Genomic DNA, 22,693 nt, shown 5'->3' with positions numbered 1-22,693 from the left:
GCACACTATACAGGTTCACTAAACATAAACAAAAAGCGTCTCATACAAAAAATATAACATTTTGCTTACTAACATAATATGTACATTCTTTACAACAACCATACTTACGGACAAATCTTGTCCAAGGATCATATAAGCACATTATCAGCCCGAGAAGTCGTGCAGCCATATTGAACTGGACTGAAAACATTAAACCATGTCGCAAAGCGACCAGAAGAGTTCGCTGTTGGACAGCACAAAAAGCCTTGCTGTAAAACTTACCAAAAGGCAGAATACTTTCTGAGCGGGACATGTGCGTTAATTGCGTCAAATATTTTAACGTGATTAATTTTTTAAAAATTAATTACCGCACGTTAACGAGATAATTTTGACAGCCCTAATATATATATTAATATATATATATATATATATATATATATATATATATATATATACTTTTTTTTTCCAATAAATGCTTTTTAAGCACTTCAAATGTAATAATTATGATCACTTTTAAGCATAACCCTTCCACCGAATCATTTTTAAACAAGGATAAAGTACTAGTAATAGAAAAATGCTTGGCTTTATTAAATGCTTCTGTTTACCTAACATGGCTGTGACTCTTGTGCCCCTTACCCCCTGAAACTAGTGGGTCAACGCGCGTTTTTTCCAAGCCAATGCAACCCACTAGCAATTGGCATTTGGCACCTTTCCCATTGACAAAAAAAGCCGTGTCTTTTTTTTTTTTCCCACCCGTCTAACCCCCCACCCCTCCTCAGCCGTGCGTAAGGTTCGTGACGTCACCACGCCAAGATGCGCTTCGACAAGTGCGACAGAATTCATTCAGTTCAAGGAAGTAAACAATGCGAAGCAACATGGAAGCCTCCTTTCCGTTTGTGTTCTCTGTTTTCAGGCTTTTTACTGCCCTCAAAATGGTCGAAATGCAGCAAAGGATCTACACTCTGCTTGTGCTGAGGCAACGTAGGCGACGTGAATTTTGGTTTGAAATTGAAAGGAGTTGTGTACGTCACAGAAGGAGGAGAAGAGCCTTGTTTCATCTGTTATGGCTATTGCTAACGCTGCTACACCGACTGTTCGCCGTATGTGGATCCGGGCTAGAGCACATGGTTTTTGTTTTTTGTTATGACACATCACGTACTAGCCTACGTCACCACGTAGATTAGCGTGTTGACTGTTGACCCGGGGTTTTGCTTTCACACTGCATGACGATCAGAGCCGAGGTGATTTTAACGCGGGTCGCTTGGCGGGTTGATTGACACGGGTCGAGACGGGTCGCTGCACCTTTCCCACTGCCACCAAAAGCCGATTGTTAGCGGGTTGACACGGGTTTTTTCGGCCAGTGGGAAAGGGGTATTGGAGTGACATGAAGAAATTACAAACTCCTCATGGTCACTTCTGGCGTTTATTTTATATGTCTCGAACGTCTCCAAATCCCCCCCGCCCCCCACAGACACACACATTCATTCCAGCCCGCGCTTCCTTACAGAAACTGTTTAACAAGTTAAACGATGATAGACAACTTGCTGCCTGTGTGAAGTCGGCTTCTTTGGCCAGATCAAAGCCATCGTTAACTTTAATAAGCAAGTGCCGCAGTGACTGAGAGCTGGGAAAGGGGGCGAGGGAGGCTGTGCGAGTGAATAAAGCAGAACAAAGCTTTGTGGATTTGAAAAAAGAAATAAAAAAATCGATCGCATTTCCTTGCGATGGGACTATCCCGCATTCGCACATCGCGATGGCGATGTTTAAACGATATATCGTTCAGGCTTAGCGGCAATCCACCAAATTTGACACAAAAATGGCATTTGTTCATAGATAAGATGCACTGGACTATAAGCCACAGCTGTCCTGACTATTATAGGAAATTTACACCAAAAGATATTAACTGTTAACACTACATTTGACAGCGGCATCATAAGACTGTCATAAGTTCAAATAAACCACCATGAAGCTTTGAACCAATTAGCTGCAAAGCTTTATTGCTTCAAGAAGCTTCATCACTGCTCACTTGAGGGAGAGTCAACCTCTGCTGCCACCTGCTGTTAACACTGTAGTCATCCAACATGCCTCCTAACATGCATTGCAGCGCTACTGATGTAAGTAACAATCAAAATTCATGTTTCAAGGTATACCACTGTATGCCTTGAAACCAATAATCGGCACAGACCCGGCGGCATGGGCGGGCATTAGGGGGCCGGGACCGCCCTGAGAGACTGCTGTGCCTGCCCTAGCTCGATTAGACTGTACTGTGTATTTTTTTTTTTTTTAATCTTCCACAAAAACACACACACACACACACACTGAGAGGACGAACTCCATTCCTCTATTCATTCTATCTCGATCTGTCGTCATTCAATTCAACCAATCTGAGCAGCGAATGAAGGCAATTTCTAGCCAATCACAGATAAGGGGGGCGGGCCGAGTAGCCGACCTTTGGGTGCTCATGTTTATCAGTGTATATTTTATGTTTACGCTGAAGTACTTTAGTTAAATAAATGCACACAGAACTGCCCCATTGTTTTTTGTTTGTCTTATAGATTTTATGATGAACTACCACTTGTGACTTCAGTGGCGGAAAAATATTTCAGTGCTCAGATGTAGTAATTTACGGGTAATAATGCCACTGTTGTGTGGCCCCCCAAAAAATGTAATGCCCCCCCGTAATTTCTTTCTGCAGCCGGGTCTGAATCGGCACATGTCTAAAGCGGACACTTGACAGCTTTAGCTCACCGCACGGTTTAGCGTCAACACTAGGGATGGGAATTGATAGGATTTTTCCGATTCCGTTATCGATATTGCTTAACGATTCGATTCTTTATCGATTCTCTTATCGATTCTAATTTGGGGGAAAAGAAGAACAAACGTTTTGATTGGCATCGAGTTTGATTAATCAGAATTCACAACCTTACAAACTCACAACGAGGTCAAAAGAGGCCCAAAGCCTCAATGTTAACTGTGGCAAAGGGTGGCAAATACACAAGAATGTGTAACATTTTACTGAAACATTTTTCTAATAGAAATAAAAAATATTGGTATATATTGGCATATAGGTCGTTGTTCTGCCGTTGGCAATATGTGTTAAAGCAGGGGTCCCCAAACTTTTTCCTATGAGGGCCACATAACTTTTCCCTTCTCTGATGAGGGGCCGGGGTCAGTTTGTAACAGAAAAAGTGTGACGATTGCAGGAGTGCCTAAATGTAAAAATTTATTGTTTTTCAGAAAGCCACAATCAAATAACCCTTTCTGGATTCTTCACGGAACAAAAGTAAATAAAATGAAAACAATAATATAATATAAGATAATAATAATAATAATAAAAACACTATTGATTAAATAGATAATAACGAAGTAACCCTCTCTGAGTTCTTCACAGAAAAGGCGGCCGGACCAAATGTGGAGGCGGCCCGTATTCGGCCCCCGGGCCGTAGTTTGGGGACCTCTGGGTTAAAGTGTATTATTTACCATTATATTGAAATGCATGCCTTTTAGTTTTTATTGTGCTTTCACGCTCAAGTGGGGGCGCCCTTGCGCTTCCTCACGTGAAGAAGAGCACGCTTACAGGCAAAGAAGTGCCGCATCCAAGCAAGTGAGTGAGTTAGTGAGAGAGGGAAACACTGTTACGAGCCTACGTTCTTTGTTAATGTTTGTAAAATATCTACAGAGGCAACACCTGTATGTATCATCTTTTGTGTTGTTGTTGTGTGTTTCCACTCGCGATCGGACACTTAAATCCAGTTGTGTAGTGGTTTGAACGATGTGCTTCCAGTTGTGTAGTGGTTTGAACGATGTGCTAATGCTAGCGAACGCATGCTAACCGTTTGTTATTACTGTATTAGCAGCTAATCATCGCTGATTTACTGTACGTTGATGCAAACCTGTTTGCTATTGGGGACGAAATTGATTTGTTTCATTTCTATTTTTAGTTTCACTCTTCAAGTGATGGTTGAATAAAGTTAGCTAATTATACCAATGTCTTCTGCATCATCATTTTGGAGTTTAGCTAGCTGTATAGCCAGGACTGAACCTTAGCGTCTCTGTGAGGACAGTGCAGTCGTATTCCCTCCCGATGATCTCCACCTTGCAATGACTGCAAGTCGCTTTGTTGTCATTTTTCCTCGTCAAGTGAAGAGACACTTTCGAGTGTTTGAACCTACGTGCTGTCATTGTTATGTTTACGGTTGCAATGCTCGTGCTAAACCATCGTAACCTTTCATTTTCACCCTGTTTCCTGGTGAAGTGTAGCCAAACTTTGGAGCGAGTGGTTCTTGGCGCCATGCTAGTTTGATGCGTCTGGACAACAAGACACGTCACGTCACGACGCATTACGCATCTTTAGGAATCGTTAAAAGGATCGTTAAGGCTTTTTCATTGTGATGTAGAGGCCTTGAAACACTAGGAACTGGTTCGGAATTGGAATCGGATTTCGATTCCCATCCCTAGTCAACACTGGCTCGGCATACCGTGTCCTTGGCCATTGCAGTGCTCATTCAATGCTCATTAATTAGACAAGTTGGAGAAAGCAGTAACTAGCGCTGAAACGAATACTCGAGCAACTCGAGTAACTCGAGTTTAAAAACTCATCCGAGTAATTTTATTCCCCTCTAGTAATCGTTTATTTTGACAGCTCTAAGCATCACGTTTTGCTCGGACTACTTTTAATGCGGGACAACGCGCTGTCACATATGGAGAGGAGGAAGGGAAAAAAAAAAACTTACTGCAGCCGACAGCCGCCACAAACGACGCCGACGTTGCTAAATACTAGCCCGCACGATGCTACGTTGGTAGCAGGTAGCGTCTGATGAGTCTTATAGCGATCACATGTATGTTGAACTAGATGCGAAATGACAGACTCGGCCGTGTCTGGGCAGCGTTAGTAAACAGCCGCCATCTTAAAGCAGTAGAGCGCTAAGCGCTAATAAAGAGCGCTAAGCGCTAATAAATAAGATTAACGTTACTGTCACTAGCTCACATAACGTTAGTCCTGCGGAGGGCTACGTTTCTATTAATTATGACCACTTTCGATGCGTGGCTAACATGTCTTATATACAGGCTTTAACATAACATAGCGTTGTGGAGTGATGAGGGTATAAAACAAAAACTCAACAATGCTAACTATCAATTTTAGCTCAGTAGTCATTGCTGGATAAAACACCAAGTAGCACTGGTCCCTAATGTGCTCCAATACAGCCTGTATCATACATTTATTTTGAACACTGCAGAAACTCAAAATCCTATCAGGACTTACAGTTTAGACTAACTTAAAATTTAACTAAAACTTAAAAATGGCTTGACACAAATAGAAATTCAATTGAAACACATGGGAAAAAATCCCAACCTTTAAGTGATGTGTGTTGTCAAGCGTAACGGCATTTTTAGGTATATATACCAGTATATATATATATACATATATATATATATATATATATATATATTTTTTTTTTTCCTTTTAATAAGATCTAAAGGTTTTTTGAGGGAAAGCAGTGAATTAGTCTTTTTTTTAATTCTAGTTACATCTGAGATACAATTATCGGTTGTTTTCAACAATATAAGTCGAAAATAAAGGGATTGATTGACTGAAAAGGGTTCAAGATTAGATTAAATGTTTTGTTTTCTCATGTATATTTATAATTGCTCTTCACCTAAAAATATATTTGTTTTATCCGATTACTCGATTAATCGATAGAATTTTCAGTCGATTACTCGATTCCTAAAATATTCGATAGCTGCAGCCCTAGCGGTAACTCACTATTTCGTAGGTTTGCCGACTAACATTGACCCCAGAAGAAGAAAGACAGACCGAAGAAGAAATTTCAACCATTTAGAAGAAAGTGACTCGGGCCAAAGGGTTGGTGCAAGCTCAGTCTTTCTGACATAGAAAATCTACAGGAGTAAGAAACCGCTAGTTTTAACCTCAGTTTTTAGAAAAAGGGCCAAACAACAAAATTACTGCATCATTTTCTTCATGTTATTTTGGTTGCTAAATGGTTCCGCTTTGTCGACAATTACATATATTTAGGGTAAATTGGGTGAAAACCATAATATGGGGTCTTTAAGTCTTCAAAAGTCAAGAAATAGTGGATAAAAAAAAAACAACGTGATCCTGTTTGTTCTTCCGAAGCCCCCCTGTCCCTAATGTCACGCTGGTGACTCGCCCTCATGGCATGTGTGAAAGCCACCCTAACTGTCATGTGACTGAGCACAATGACAGGAAAAAGAGACAGCTGCCAACCACAACATCCCACAAAGAGACATCCATCCACAGGCATCAAAGAGGAATCGAGCCATTACTACTACTGCAGCATGACAACAAAATGTTGAGGTGAATGATGAGAATCTTCATTCTGGGTCATAACTGCATAAACTACTTAGCTGGGTCATGTCTGTCCCTCCTCCTCCGTGCAGCGACTCTAAACTGTGTTAGTTCTCCGTTACTGGCAAGCAAGCATAGAGTTTATGTAAGACTGACCCTTCCATGGGCCTCCCTTACCTAGTCCAAGCCATGCTGTCTCCTCTCTCTCATACACACAAACACCCTCATCCACATATGCATACGCACTTCGCCTCAGACAGCAGAGGGATTGTGAGAGGCCAGACTTGCTGCGTAAATAGCTTTATTATGTTCTCCAAACTGCCAGCACTACACCGGCTTCTCTCTCAAATAGCATAAGGTCACTCAGTGAGCTGGATGTAAAAGGCTGTGAATGGGATACATCATTTTGCCTCTTTCTCGCTCTGGAGTGCATTATGATAAAACGGCGATGATGAAATGCAGATGGGCAAAGCTGGGTGAACGGTTCGGATGCACAGGCAAAACGTGTGTGTGCGCAGGAGAAAACAGGGCGGGAGAGAGATGTGGAGCGAGGGAAATGGCAGAAGAAACACAACCTTTTAAGGCAGCATACCCAGCAGCCCAGCGCTTGAGGTGGAACCACAAATAGCTTTCTCTCTCACCCTCCTTCTCTGTCACGTACACATACACACCTGTATAGTTGGATAAGGTAAAGGTGAGGTTTTTTTCCCACTTGATGAGCAAAGCCTCGACATTTCAGAGGAATGGCGAACAGTGCAAGTCTGCTATTTTCATTTCATCGATGTTTCTAGAAAGGTCCAATCGTTGCAGGACTAATCAAAATGGATGGCACTAGCTTTTACTCCACAAAATTGAAGGATGGCATGTATCTCAGATTGGAAATATGTTTCTCCAGAAAAGAGCTTTAGCATGTGCTGGTTACCAGTTTCATGGTATACCGTGGTATAGGGCTGGGTAATATGGCCTAAAGTACTTACCACGGTAAATTGAGCAGATTTACCTCGATAACGATAAATGACGATAAATTCGCACAAGCAGACTGTTAAATAATTTGAAAATCTGAATCAATGCGTGAAATACAAATCAACTGTTTCTCGTTGATTTATTTACCAGATTTCAATTTAACATATTTAAACTAGGGCTGTCAAATTTACCGCGTTAACGGGCGGTAATAAATTTTTGTAATTAATCACGTTAAAATATTGGAGGCAATTTACGCATGGATGGAATGACCCGTTCTTGCGTTGCATCAAACAGTTTACAATTACGCCGTTTCAACACATTGAGACCAAAAAGGCCGCGCCTTTAATTGGCTTAAGCAGCCACTACTAACAGTCATGGTTGCCCAACTTCCCATCATGCATTTGGGCGGAGCAGGAGACGATCTTTTTCTTAACAGGCCTAACTGAACACAACGCAAATCATACTGTATACTAGAGGTGTGCAAAATTTTCGATTCTTAGATTATTTGCGATTCGGCCGTGGAAGATTCGAGAACGATTCACAAACATCCAAATTCTGATTATTGAAATATGCCAAGTAAAGCGGAAGTACAACACACTCAGCACGCCGCGTGGTCTTCGGGACGGACCGGAGCGGGAGTAGCTAAACATCATGCTTCTCATTAACCGGCCCCTCGGGTAATGCCAACGCTCAACTCACGGCTCTAGCTCAACTCATGCCACGAGATAAAAAAACACAACAACATACCTGACTCCTGCCGAAAAGCTGCTACAAGTACAGCTACATAATGGTACGGTAGATATCATTTATATAGGACTAGATGCAATTTAGACTCGGTAGCGGTAGCAGCACATCTTCAAAAAGCTAGATGCGGGCGTTAGTAAACGGCCGCCATCTTAAAGCAGTAAACTTCCCTGCAAGGCTGTTGTAGCGAACCTTCCAAGCAAACCTAATTAACTTTTTATCTAAAATACTCCTAAATCGGTAAAATATTGACTTGAATCTATCTTTAAAATAGTTTTAAAACTTTCACATGTCAAAAGTAGACAAAAGGGAAATTATGGAATAACGGGAGCAATTTTAACAACTTTAACGGTTGATTCACAACATTAAATTAATTGAATGTAGTTTAAAGCTGCTGATACAGAATGGGGACTGGAGTTTTTTTATTTAATATTATTTGTGTATATTTGTTTACTGCTATATGTTAACTTGATACTGAAATAGTAGTTTGGTTTAGCCTGAGAGTATTTTTGAACAATTTTGGAACTAATGTACAAAACTTAAAAAAAAAAAAAAAGGAGGGGGGGTGCATCAATAATCGTTTTATAATCGAATCGGAGCCTCTGAATCGTAATCGTAATCGAATCGTTAGGTGCCCAAAGATTCCCAGCTCTACTGTATACCATTTGCAGCCACCACAGACAGTAATGGTTGCCCAATTTCCCATCATGCATTTGAGCCGAACATTTAAGTCGCTACAGTATCATTTAGTGAAAGCACAAAAAAAATAATATTCCTATCTCTCAAAAAAATAATGTTCACAAAAAAGAAAAGCGCTCAATGCAAAGAGATCTGGCATTCACAATCAAATCAAAATACACATAAATGTTAATAATGTCAATGCCATCTTGTGGATTTTTTGTTATAATAAACCTACTTAACTTTTATTCACACACATACTACGTGCAATACTTATTTACGTGTAACATTAATGTGCAATATTCAATGCCTTCACTGTCAACTGCTGCTACTTCACTTCAATTATTTGCACTGCTTGAACATAGGACTACCTCATACATACTTTATATTTATTTAGATTTTATACTTTTATTCTTGCAAGCCACTTTCAAGATTTTACATGCAAAAGGGAGATGCTCCACAATTTCATTGTACAGCTGTATAATGACAATAAAGGGCTAGTCTAGTCTAGTCTAGTCTATGTCAATGCATAGATTTTTCTTGTGCGCAGAGTATGTGCAAACTGTGCAATGGCAACACTTGCGCAGCTTAGAAGGAACATTTTCTGCGAGAGTGGTTAAGAATGCAGCCTATGACTAAAAATTTGCCATTTTCAGTTATCGATCAGATATTAGGCAGTTATCAGCACCCCATTTCTCTACCTCCTTACCAACCAGGCACTCACAGCTGATTTGCCCTTGATCAAGACAGCTAATTGCACCCCTGGGTGCTTAAAAATTTCCCACTGCTTCAATGTGCACTTGCTGTGTTCATCACTATGATTAAATGTTGGGGAAAATGAACAGATTAAAAAAAAAAGTCCCTAATGTTGGCTGTCTGGGGTTTAGAATAAAGAGAACGTACTGTAATACATCTACAAATTGATTTCTGGGAATTGCCTATTGTTAATTGCACCTTGAAGCATTTGCCAGCATTATTTTGATCAGCACATTGTCAAATATCAATTTCATTGAGAATCATGAATTTGTGAGATATAATGAGTTAATGCTGTAAAGTGCATTGACATAGTATTCCAGGTAGCACCATTCTCACCCTACCCCACACAAGCAGATCGATGTTAACATTTAATAGCGGCAGGAGCCACAAAATGGCTGTCAGCAAAACACCTCTGCTTCTCCCCAACAGTCTCCCTCTTCCTCCTCCTCACCTCACTCCCACCAACCTTGTTCGTTTGCCTCATTTCAGCGCTACCTCACCCCTTCTCCCTCCTCCCTCCCGCCCTCTGCCAAAAGGTGATCCAGCGCCGATATTCCGCTAAGAGCGCCTGCCAACACTTAAATTCGCCCTTGGATGCTGTTCATATTCCCTCCCCTTTTTCCCTGTGATCCACTTTCCACCCGAGGTATCCAGCCCAGCTAGGGATGCACCTTATTGATTCCTCATGCTTTAATTCAAAGATTGCACGGGCATCCCATTACCTAATAAGGGATTTGTTCTTCAACATTCTTTAGCACTGTAAGCTTCAGCCATAGTTTTACCTGAATTTCATTAGTTCCACCTCTTTACAAACGCCTTTCTTCATATGCTTGTCATCCTTATTTTCCTAGACCGTTCTCAACACATCTTCGACAGACCTCACCAATTTTCCACACTTTCACCAGATAATTCATGCGTGTCTATTTATCTTTCAGGGCTGATGTTTGTGGGGGCTGCTGACAGCCACTGCTTACTTGCCTTTTCCTTTCAGGCCTCACCTGCACACATACAGTGCCTTGCAAAAGTATTCGGCCCCCTTGAATCTAGCAACCTTTCGCCACATTTCAGGCTTCAAACATAAAGATATGAAATTTAATTTTTTTTGTCAAGAATCAACAACAAGTGGGACACAATCGTGAAGTGGAACAACATTTATTGGATAATTTAAACTTTTTTAACAAATAAAAAACTGAAAAGTGGGGCGTGCAATATTATTCGGCCCCTTTACTTTCAGTGCAGCAAACTCACTCCAGAAGTTCAGTGAGGATCTCTGAATGATCCAATGTTGTCCTAAATGACCGATGATGATAAATAGAATCCACCTGTGTGTAATCAAGTCTCCGTATAAATGCACCTGCTCTGTGATAGTCTCAGGGTTCTGTTTAAAGTGCAGAGAGCATTATGAAAACCAAGGAACACACCAGGAAGGTCCGAGATACTGTTGTGGAGAAGTTTAAAGCCGGATTTGGATACAAAAAGATTTCCCAAACTTTAAACATCTCAAGGAGCACTGTGCAAGCCATCATATTGAAATGGAAGGAGCATCAGACCACTGCAAATCTACCAAGACCCGGCCGTCCTTCCAAACTTTCTTCTCAAACAAGGAGAAAACTGATCAGAGATGCAGCCAAGAGGCCCATGATCACTCTGGATGAACTGCAGAGATCTACAGCTGAGGTGGGAGAGTCTGTCCATAGGACAACAATCAGTCGTACACTGCACAAATCTGGCCTTTATGGAAGAGTGGCAAGAAGAAAGCCATTTCTCAAAGATATCCATAAAAAGTCTCGTTTAAAGTTTGCCACAAGCCACCTGGGAGACACACCAAACATGTGGAAGAAGGTGCTCTGGTCAGATGAAACCAAAATTGAACTTTTTGGCCACAATGCTAAACAATATGTTTGGCGTAAAAGCAACACAGCTCATCACCCTGAACACACCATCCCCACTGTCAAACATGGTGGTGGCAGCATCATGGTTTGGGCCTGCTTTTCTTCAGCAGGGACAGGGAAGATGGTTAAAATTGACGGGAAGATGGATGCTGCCAAATACAGGAACATTCTGGAAGAAAACCTGCTGGTATCTGCACAAGACCTGAGACTGGGACGGAGATTTATCTTCCAACAGGACAATGATCCAAAACATAAAGCCAAATCTACAATGGAATGGTTCAAAAATAAACGTATCCAGGTGTTAGAATGGCCAAGTCAAAGTCCAGACCTGAATCCAATCGAGAATCTGTGGAAAGAGCTGAAGACTGCTGTTCACAAACACTCTCCATCCAACCTCACTGAGCTCCAGCTGTTTTGCAAGGAAGAATGGGCAAGAATGTCAGTCTCTCGATGTGCAAAACTGATAGAAACCTACCCCAAGCGATTTGCAGCTGTAACTGGAGCAAAAGGTGGCGCTACAAAGTATTAATGCAAGGGGGCCGAATAATATTGCACGCCCCACTTTTCAGTTTTTTATTTGTTAAAAAAGTTTAAATTATCCAATCAATTTTGTTCCACTTCACGATTGTGTCCCACTTGTTGTTGATTCTTGACAAAAAATTAAAATTTCATATCTTTATGTTTGAAGCCTGAAATGTGGCGAAAGGTTGCAAAGTTCAAGGGGGCCGAATACTTTTGCAAGGCACTGTATGTCAAAATAATGCTGGCATACATTGTGTAACATAACAGGGAGGCCACATGAGACCATTCCACAATCCTAATGAGTGACTAGTCATGTGCCGGTATGAGATTCTGAAGGTATGATAACCTTAAGCCAAAATATCACAGTCTCACGGTATCACGATCAGTGTTCTTAATAATGGCGTTAGAATATAACGGCATTACTAACGGCATTATTATTTTTCAGTAGTGAGTAATCTAATTAATCACTTTTCTCATCTTGGCAACGCCGTTAACGTTACTGAGGATGGAATGGCGTGCGTTACAATGCGTTGCTATATTGGTTGATGACACGATAAAAGTCTGAGGGAGACGGACTCACCGAGACGACAGAGCAGAGCAGAGTGGGGAGGAGGCAAAAAAGTTGTGACGCCGAGCTAACGCGATGCTAGGTGGCTCTGATAATACCTTACTGTAGCCGATAGCCTACAAACTACGCCCACATGATATGGTAGATATGGTCGACATGGTAGATATCACATATATATATATAGAACTAGATGCGAAATGACAGACACAGGGGGCGTTAGCAACATGTACAGTATAGGAACTAGATGCGTTAGTAAACAGCCGCCAACTTAAAGCAGTAGACTTCTTAGGAAGGCTCTGTTGTTGAGAACTTTCCTAGCGAACCTAAGTAACTTTTTATGTAAAATACTCGTAAATCGGCAAAATCTTGACTTGAATCCATCTTTAAATGGTGAAACAGTTTTAAAACTTCCACATTTCAAAAGTAGACGGAAGGGAATTAATGCAATAATGGGAGCAATTTTAACAACTTTTAACGGTTGATTCAGGGTAAAGGGTAAATTAGGGTAAAGAATTCGGCTAGGGCCAATTGTCCCAAAAACCTTTTACACTTCACATAGTGTGACCTAAGGTTTTTTGTTTTTTTTTGTTTTTTTGAGGAAAAAAAAAAAAATGAAAATTATCACCAGTTACTTTGCCAAGTAACTAATTACTCTTACATTCAGGTAACTGAGTTACTAACGCAATTACTTTTTGGGAGAAGTAATTTGTAACTATAATTAATTACTTTTTTAAAGTAAGATTAACAAAACTGATCACGATATTGCAATTACAGCTCTAAAATGTGTTACATTATTACCATCAGAACTAGAAACTGCAATTTCTGGAGAAATTACTCTGGGTCTTTGCTGTGTGGAGATACAGATCTAAGCCCCGCCCAGGTCTATCAATAGAATGGACAAACATGCCCGTCAATGGCATTAAATTAAATGCAATTAGAAATAAATGGGAAATTTGGACGTCCATGCCCGTCAATGGCATGACCCTCTATTAGCGTCAATGGAATCGGAGACATTTGGGGGACATGTCCTATTGATATCTGGTCATTTCCTTTTGATTTGGGGACATTGGATTTTTTGCCATTGAAAATGAATGGGAAAAAATTTGGACGTCCATGGCCGTCAATGGCATCGACATCCATGTGCGTCAATGGAATCCAAGTACATTGGCATCAATAGAAATGAAATACATGGCCGTCAATGGGATCTGTCTAAATTGGCCTCAATGCAAAGTTAATGCCATTGCAAATGAATGAGAAAATTGGACGTCCATGGCTGTCAATGGCATCGTCTTACATCTGCTTCAATGGAATCCGAGTACATCGGCATCAATAGATCCGACATACATGGCCGTCAATGGCATCAATGCAAAGTAAATTTCATTGGAAATTCCATTGAAAGTGAATGGGGAAATTTGAACGTTGCATCCCTTTAAAAATGAATGGCAAAGTTTTGGGCAAATTTCCGGGGAACCGTAAATTTTTTCCAAATTGTGTATACAAATTTTATGCCCCTCATCGTCCTGGAATTTTTGATGTCCAAATTATGTGATTTGGTGAAAAATTGTAGGACTAGATACAATTTTCTTTTTTTCCCTGAGAAATCAGCGTTTACAGGCAAACGGAACATTTTTCAGGGTCGTTCGAAAAATTCCCTGCGTCGCGTGAAAATTCCGGTTGTTTCGATATTCGAACTTCGATCGGTCAAACGATTCGGGCTGTGCGGCGCGCCAAAGAAATCCAGTTTTTTAAAAACTGAATAACGCTATCTGGGTCTTTTTTCAAAGACCCATATAACAAAAACAATTTAATTAATTTCCATGAAAAGCATGTGTGTATGACTCGTATTATGTTTACATTATACACACACCCTCTTTCTCAACACAGACAGTTGCCAGAGAGAAAAAAACAGCATGTTTTACCACCGCTAGACACACTGAACACGCTGGAGATAACTCTCGTAGCTGGTGATGTTCATGACAGTGTTTAATCACCTTTAATTTTGTGTAAATGCAAAATCATATTGGAGGTATTGCCTCCTCGGCAGCCACCCTCCGCAAACATGTTCTACATGTCGGTTGGCCCTCCTCCTTTATGCTGCGGCCATCGGTAACTTTTCTGTAGCCGAAGTATTCCCATACCAGCGATTTCGTTTTCTTTGATGGGGGCAAAAAGTTTAGGAGTTTCAACTCCTCAAGCCATTGTGTAGCACAGCTGACTCACTGACACTGAGCAACAACCGGTGGGGGCGTGTTGAGCCTTGCAGGTGCAAGCAAGGATTTCTCCATGCATTTTTGGGACATAAAAAATAAATACCTTAGAGAAGGTATGACGGAAAATTTTTGTGGTTTTGACACACTGACACTGAGCAAATACCGGTTTTGGGGGGTAGGGGGGGCTAGAGCCTATGCAGCTGCAAGCGAGGGATTTAAAAACAGCTAATACCTTAGGGGACGGTATGACAGAAAATTTTTGCGGTTTTGAAACCGTGACATTTACATAGCACAGTATACCTTGAAACCGGTAATCGGGACATGTGACAAATGAAAACAAAATGCACTTCATTTTAGTGCTGCAACGATTACTCGATTAACTCCAGTAATTCGATTAAATTTTGCTGTATCAAGTATTCGTTTAAGTAAAGTGGGGTTTTAATGGTTTGTTTTGAAAGTGTTTACATTTAGTTTTACTGATTTGGGTGGATACACTGCCCTCTAGTGGCAACAGTTAATATGATATAATTCATTTCACATGGCTGAATCCAGCTGCTTCCTGTTAAGACCCACATAAGCTACGTTTTTGTTTGAGATCATCTTTTTTTAATGCATTCGTGATTTAGCTCATTGGTTTAGTTAGCCCTCTTTTGTGGGGATATGTGTTTGAACCATTTGTTAAGAGCATTGAAAAAAAAGTTAGCATTTTATAACATTTAAGCTAGCGGACCTTTGCTATGTAAGTTGGCCAAATGTTGTTTTTGTTGTGCTTAGGGCCTCATTTATTTCTTTATACCGTTTGAGGCTCATCTCGGGTATTTTAATTGTTTATGTTCCTTATCCAATCACTCAATTATTAGAAATAACTAGTTCATTGATTAATCGACTACTAAAATATTAGATGGCTGCAGCCCTACTTCATATACAGTGCATTGACATCCAACAATTAGGGTTACATTAGTGTGCAATGAGCAAAGTACTTCGAGTGATAGGAATGGGCGCCCACTGTTAAGAGAGAGCTAAGTGTAGTTCAACAGCTACTCAAGTGGTAACACTTTGGAAGAAGCAGGTGAACATTAATGGCTGAGCTAGCATACAATCAATAGTGAACACCTTGGCAGTGTAGCACTTAGTAAACATGCAGTCATTGAGCATGTGGCTTGTTAATAGACATGTGCCGATTACCAGTTTCAAGGCATACCATGGTATGAGAAACATCAAGGTTTAAAAACTGCAAAAATTTTCCGTCATACCGTCCCTATTATTAATGTCCCAAAAATGCATGGAGAAATCCCTCGCGTTCAACCCTCCCCCACTGGTTGTTGCTCAGTGTCAGTGAGTCAGCTGTGCTACTCGATGGCTGCAGGAGGTGAAACTCCTGAACTTTTCCCCCATCCAAAAAAACGAAATCGCTATTATTGCAATACTTCAGCTAGAGAAAAGTTACAGACGGCCATGGCTTAGAGGAGTGAGGGCCAACCGACATGTAAAACATGTTTGCGGAGGGTGGCTGCTGAGGAGGCAATACCTCTAATATGATTTCGCATTTATACAAAATTAAAGGTTAGTAAACACCGAGATGAATGTTTCCCACCAGCTACAACAGTTAACTCCAGTGTGTTTAGTGTGTCTAGCGGTGGTAAAACGTGTGGTGTTTTTTTCTCTCTGGCAACTGTGTTGAGAAAGAGAGTGGGTGTATAATGTAAACATGATATGAGTCATACAGACGTGCTTTTTATGGAAAATAATTCAATTATTTTTGTTGTGATGGTAATAATGTTGCGCTGTGGCTGTGGATTTATGCTCACCTAAAGGACTGCATTTAATTTGAAAAACAAATCTCAAAGTGCACATTACCATGTACATTTTTTTTTTTTTAACTAAGAATAAAAGAATAAAAGCAAAACAGACAGAAACACAGGTAAATCAGATACAAATCATTCATTTAAATTTAATTAGAATATATATATTTTTTTAAATTTAACTTAACGTTATTCTTATGTTCTAATTTGCTAAAATTAAAAATCCTCTTCACTGGAAAAAAGTTTTTTTGTTTGTTTTTTTAAATCCAAATATCTCAAAGTTACACATTTTAGAGCTGTAATTGCAATACTGTGATACCGTGAACCATGATATTTTGGCTTATCATACCGTCAGAATATCATAAACGGCACATGCCCAATGGTTAGGCAAATTTTTTGGCATGCGTTCATTAAAAAACAAACAAACAAAACAGAATGATGTTTTACTATCTAGAAAATGTATAACGCTTACTCTCATACAAGTATATAAACACTTAAAACAATTAATCTCCTTGTTGGGTGGTAATGGTGTTATACTAAGTGGATTTGCATCACAGATGAACTGAGGTTTCTTTGTTTTTAACGTTATTACCCACAAACGACCATCATAAATTTGATAACAAGTGACAACAGATCTGATGATAACGTAAATATATCAATTTCAATGGTGAGTCTTTTTACGTACCTCGCGTGCAGTCATTCCAAGGGATGTTCTTCTCATGTTATTCTTAATACGTCTTAATGAGACTGATTTGCTTGATTTCCGTGCTTTGTTGATGTAGTTATCTACGAGGTTTTAAAACATGGCCCATCCAGTCGTATATCGTAACATACGAACTGACCCCATCAGAAATTGCAACTTTGTGTTAAAAATGGCAGCAAACACAGCGATTACAAAGTAAACACTACAAACTTGCTTTATATAAAGGACTACTTACTTATATTTGACCATGGACCGACATGTAGAAAAGTTCCCCTCAGACACATCCTGCCATGTTAGCTGCACAACAAATGCACTTTCGTATGACTCTCCCACTGTTTACGTCTTCGCCGTGTAGTAAAGCATTATTTTACGCCATATTCGTGTTGACCATGTAGCTACGCGGTCCTCCGACATGGGCCGTTTTTTCTGGCGGTCATTGTCCAGCTGATTCCCCGCAAACGAGCCCTCTGCCCGCAGCAGGGGAACGGCAAGCTTAAACTTGCTCGCCGCCGAGCAAGTTGCCGATCGGCAATAGACAATCGACAACCCTGCCACCGTGTGACATGATCTGGGCTAGTTTTGTGTGATTTTTGCTTTCAAAAGCGAAAATAAGACTTTGAGACGTCACTCGGTTCGGGTTAGCATGTCCGCTAGCTGTCACGCCTCTAGGTTTGTTTACATTCTCCGAAGCTGGGGCAGGGAAATGGCAAAAGCCGGACTAACTACGGTGGCATAAAATATCGTTCGGGAGGTGCGACAGTCAAGGTGAAGTCGACAGTTTTGACCACTATAGAGTAATTTTGCCATGTCGTACTGAATAAATGCATTTTTAATATTTCATATTCTACTTAGCACAAGACTGTTATTTGTCATGACCGAACCATTTATTTAGCAATTGGGGAAAAAAATATATGGATAAAAAGAATATCCTGTAAAAATATTGGAGTAGAGAGTTTGAAACAATGACATTTTGCTGCTCTCCCCGTCGTATTTTGCTCATTCTGAATAATTCCCCCTCAATCATAAGCGGATTTTAAGGGGGTCAGTCCCCCCCGGAGGCCGAAAAGTGTCATTGCATGAAATTGACTTTCCTATATATATATAAAAGTTGTACAGCAATAAAACTTACAAAAATAGATAAAATGAACAAAAAAACATATTTTTATAATGGGTCAAAATTATTTTTCGAACAGATCATGTGACTAGCACCTGAGACGGGCATTTTCTTTGCATATAATTTTCACACACAAAAAAATAGGGGAGGGCAATTTTATTTTTCAAATGTTTTTTTTCGATTGAATTTTTTTTTTTTTTTTTTTTTTTTGATTGAAGCAACTTTTGGGGGGATTGAATGATTTAGACACAAATGTCCTACCCATAAATGGCCCAAACACAAAAACGATTGCTTCAATCAAAGAAAACTTTTTCAATGAAAAATGAAGTGTTAAAATACAAATCTCAAATATTTTTTCGCATTCAAAACGTTTTCTATGATTGATTTTTTTTTTTTTTTTATTATTATAGTGATTTTTCATTTTGAAAATATATATTTTTAAGCAACTTACTTTTTGATTGAATAATAAAGACAAAAATGTCCTAGCCAAAATGCGGCCCAAACACAAATCAACATTACTTCAATGAAAAAAGTTGCTTCAAATAAAAAAAAAAACTTGACTCCAATAAAAAATGTTTTTTTGTTTTTTTTTTTAAATAGCATTGGCATGCATTTTTTTGAGTTTCAAATTTATTTTTGCATATAAACATTTTTTTTTTTTTTTTTTTTAATCAAAGCGACTTTTTTTGATTGAAAATATATATTTTGATTGAAGCAACTTTTTTTTAAATTTAATAATAAAGACACAAATCTACCTCCAAATGGCTCCTCCCAGGGGATACAATTTTTGCCTGGAGTAACTACACTGGCACAACACCGGCAAGCGTACCATATTCAATGGTTGACGATCTTGGCGAAAAGTATTGCCTAAGCAGCCTGATTCAGAATTCCCCTCAAGAATGATGGGAAACAAAAACGCTCATTGTCAACTTATTATCATAAATATTCTTGTAAATTTAATTCCTGACACTGCGTTTCGGGGTCATCAACATGTTGTGCCCCCCCTGCCCCAAAAGTGAAACTCCACCTTTGCCCTCAATGGACTGAATTCTAAATTAGATGAAACCATGACCCTGCTGACATCATCCTCCTGTTGAGGACGCTAGATCATGGTAGGTGTGGCTAAACGGCAGATTAAAAAACTAATTTCTCCTCATCTACGCTTTGCAAAGCTGTTGTATATAGTCTAATCGTCTTGAAATATGATTCTAATTCACATAATAATGCTATTTAAGACTTTTTTTTATCCTGTCGTATGCACATTAAGCATTTATGGCAGTCCTGGCAAGTTTGTGCAACTTTAGTTAGGGTGACCATATTTTGATTTCTAAAAAAAAAGGACACTCAGCCCGGCCTCAAGATACTTGAATTTTACTCGAAGTTCACTCAAAGATGCCTATATCACTTCAATATATTTAAAGTGTGCCCCCTCACTCTGAATGGAAAAATGCAGTTTGAAAAAAAATAAATAATGACTTAAAAAATTGTTACTCCCATTCAATTGATGTTCTCATTCAATGTTCTAGATTGCACACAAACAAAAACCGAAATAAACTGACAAACTATTCAATGAGCATGTTTCCAAACGTAGCAGTTCAAAACTACGTCTCCCATAATGCCTAGCGCGGTTTAGCTTACTGATAGCTAGCTGAGGCAAAAATCAAACTTTGCTATGAAAGTTTACAATCATCGGCAGCGCACCGATGCGACACCAAACGGGATTTTACAGTCAAAGCTCCGACAGAAGTCAACAGTTGCCATTATATACGTATTTATCATTGAAAAAAAAAACAGGCATTGTGGCCAAATCGTCAACCTAGTAGATGGCGGTAATGCCTCATGATAGGGGTAAACTGCCAACAAAAGACGAACTACTACTTCCCTCCATTCTTGTAGGAGCCATGCAGGGGTCGCGTTAACCGAATATTTTCCGTCGTTGACCGGTTTTTTAAAACGGTGACGGAAAAAACTGAAGTCCGTCCGTCATTTTGACAGGTTGCAATTCACACCCCAGACCACAGGGTGGCGAGTGAGCATATTAATTTGCTATTGTCTCTCTTAATGCATGACGTCGTTGGCTATTCTGTCAGAATATTGTAGCGTCACCGGGGTCTGGCGGCGGCACCGTGATTGACACATCAACGCGAGGTTCTTATTGGTGCACCCGGTGTGCCAGCGCGTCATCCAATTGGTGGACAAGATTGACCCCATTACGTCACAACCCCGCCCCCCTAACTGGAGCCGCCATATTGTGTGTCAGCTCGTCATGTTTACACATTACCGCTACGTACATGCCTCCTATTACGGCGTGTTTTTCTGCTCGTTAACATTAATAATCAAAATGGTGAAGGCGTGTGTGGCGGTTGGTTGCAGTAATAAAGAAGATAGACGGAGAGACTTGAAGTTGTACCGTATTCTGAGAGACCCGAAGAGGAGAGCGAGATGGACTGCTGTAATTCGACAAGAAATCTGGGCACCAAACGATCACCACAGACTATGTAGTAGTCATTTTATATCTGTTAAGATGCATTTAATATATATTTAGAAGATTTTGGGCTGACAACCACAATTAAGATCATTGTGTGATGTTGGTGATTGCGGTCTATATAGTTGCCTCTTTTTCTTTGGGGGCAGAGTTGTTGTTTTGGTGTTGTTGGCGGTAAGTAGATTAAAAAGAGGGAGAAAAATACCATGACTTCAGTGTCTAATTTTTCGCCGCCAAGCAAGCGTTACAATATTAATTAAAAATGAATCAAAACTAAATACTATTGAATATGTCATCATTATCATTTTAAAAATTTAAGTGACAGGTAAAAATAGATTATGACCGGATTTTTATGACCCTGTCAGTCAAAATGACAGACAACGAAAATGTCTGGCGCAACCTCTGGAGCCATGTCAACTGCTGCCATCCAGCGGCCGGAGGGATTCTCTTCAAATTGGTCCCGTGAAAAATCATAAAAACCGGAATTTTTTATGAATTTATAAAACCCGCCCGGACCACGAGGACACTACGTGAAAGTAGGACTTGTCCGGGCAAAAGAAGACGTTTAGTCACCCTAACTTTAGTCATAGTTTTTCCCTCAAACATATTGATATTATCAAAACTTAACGTCAGTGTTAATTGACTTTAGAGGTTCCACTGCATTTCTTGTAGCTTAAATCCATCATCACCACTGAGTACTTCATAAGTTAATTTCCATTCCTCAAGGTACAGATAACACGAAAATGCGCCCATCCAAGTGCAATGCTACGTACCTGAAACAAACACAATTCCCAAAACTACAAAAGTCAGGTAAAAAAAAAAAAAAAAATCCTATTTGCAATATATTATAACTGTAAACATACAATCAAAGCAGCATCTTTATCACCACACATTGCAGGTAATAATGTTTTACATAGACGTGTTTTCAGGTGCAAGAGGAGTCCACTTACCCATGTCTAATGTTGTCAAACACTCCGCTCTGACGTGTAAATTATTTATCAAGATCATTTACAATCCATTTAGACACATTTTTAAACAAGCGACGGATGAGCTGACAGCCTCCCGGGGAGCTGTCACACGCTGCTAAAATAATACTTGGATGCTTTTTGACACAAAACCCCGAGGAAAATGGCGTCAACGTTGCTTTGGAGAGGGAAAAAATAGCGAATTGGGTTATGCAGTCGTTGTGATGAGAAGAAAAAAAACCGCCAAGGGAGGAGGAATCCAATTAGAGACGTTTATGTCCAACTCCGAGCTGAAAGAAGCTCTCTCCGGGGCCCTTTGCGGCTTGCCTGGCGGCCGGACAGCGAGCGTCCCCGGGGCGCCTCGTAGGACCGCCGGCCAATGGCGGAGCTTCGCAAGTTAAGATCCCTCACAAATCCGTTCCAGTGGCCACGCGATAAGGAGAGGTGCGAAAACTACAATCGCAGTCAAAACATGCCCGCATCCGTCTTCGAGCTTCAAGAAGCCGGCTCCAAATGGGTAAATTTCAGCGAAAAACACTCGTTTTCAAGCAGAACAGCTAGCACGGAGGAGTCTGTATGTTTTCAAGGTGGCTTTCCCTCTGCCGCTTGCACGGGATCAAGGCTGGGACTCTCTGCGCTCTTTCGCTCTGCTTTCCCGATCGGTGAATGTCAGAGCCTGAAGCCTGGTGTCTGGTAATGATCTTAGCCAGCCGACTGAGCGGAGTTGTGGTTGAGCAAAGGAGAAGAATTGTGGACGACATAAGGCGCGACATCGCCTCCACCTGGCGGAAAGTCGACCAGCGCGCCTTCTGAATCTCACTAAACCACCTCCTATAGCTGAGGGACTTTTTTTTTTACGTACTAGTGACCACCACCTAATAAAAAGGATGAATTCACATGCCAAAATGTGCCCCCTATTGAATATACAGTCATAAAAGCAGACCACACTTACAAACCACAAATAAGACCGAATGAAGGAGATAC

The 22,693-nt window shown here is 40.3% G+C and overlaps 1 protein-coding gene across 1 annotated transcript in view; it reads right to left on the bottom strand.

The window, feature by feature from the left end:
* The window catches only part of setbp1 (SET binding protein 1), a 135,399-nt gene extending 112,967 nt beyond the window's left edge, over nucleotides 1-22,432 (bottom strand). The window contains exon 1 of the mRNA XM_057830986.1: nucleotides 21,695-22,432. The gene's annotated coding sequence lies outside the window, so the exon portion shown is untranslated. The remainder of the gene's footprint in view (nucleotides 1-21,694) is intronic.
* Between the last annotated feature and the right edge of the window lie 261 nt (nucleotides 22,433-22,693).

The sequence above is a fragment of the Corythoichthys intestinalis genome, chromosome 3, assembly GCF_030265065.1.
Source record: "Corythoichthys intestinalis isolate RoL2023-P3 chromosome 3, ASM3026506v1, whole genome shotgun sequence".
Classification (NCBI taxonomy): Eukaryota; Metazoa; Chordata; class Actinopteri; order Syngnathiformes; family Syngnathidae; genus Corythoichthys; species Corythoichthys intestinalis.
Note: the sequence above shows the minus strand (reverse complement) of the source record. Positions and strands in the feature narration are given on the sequence as shown.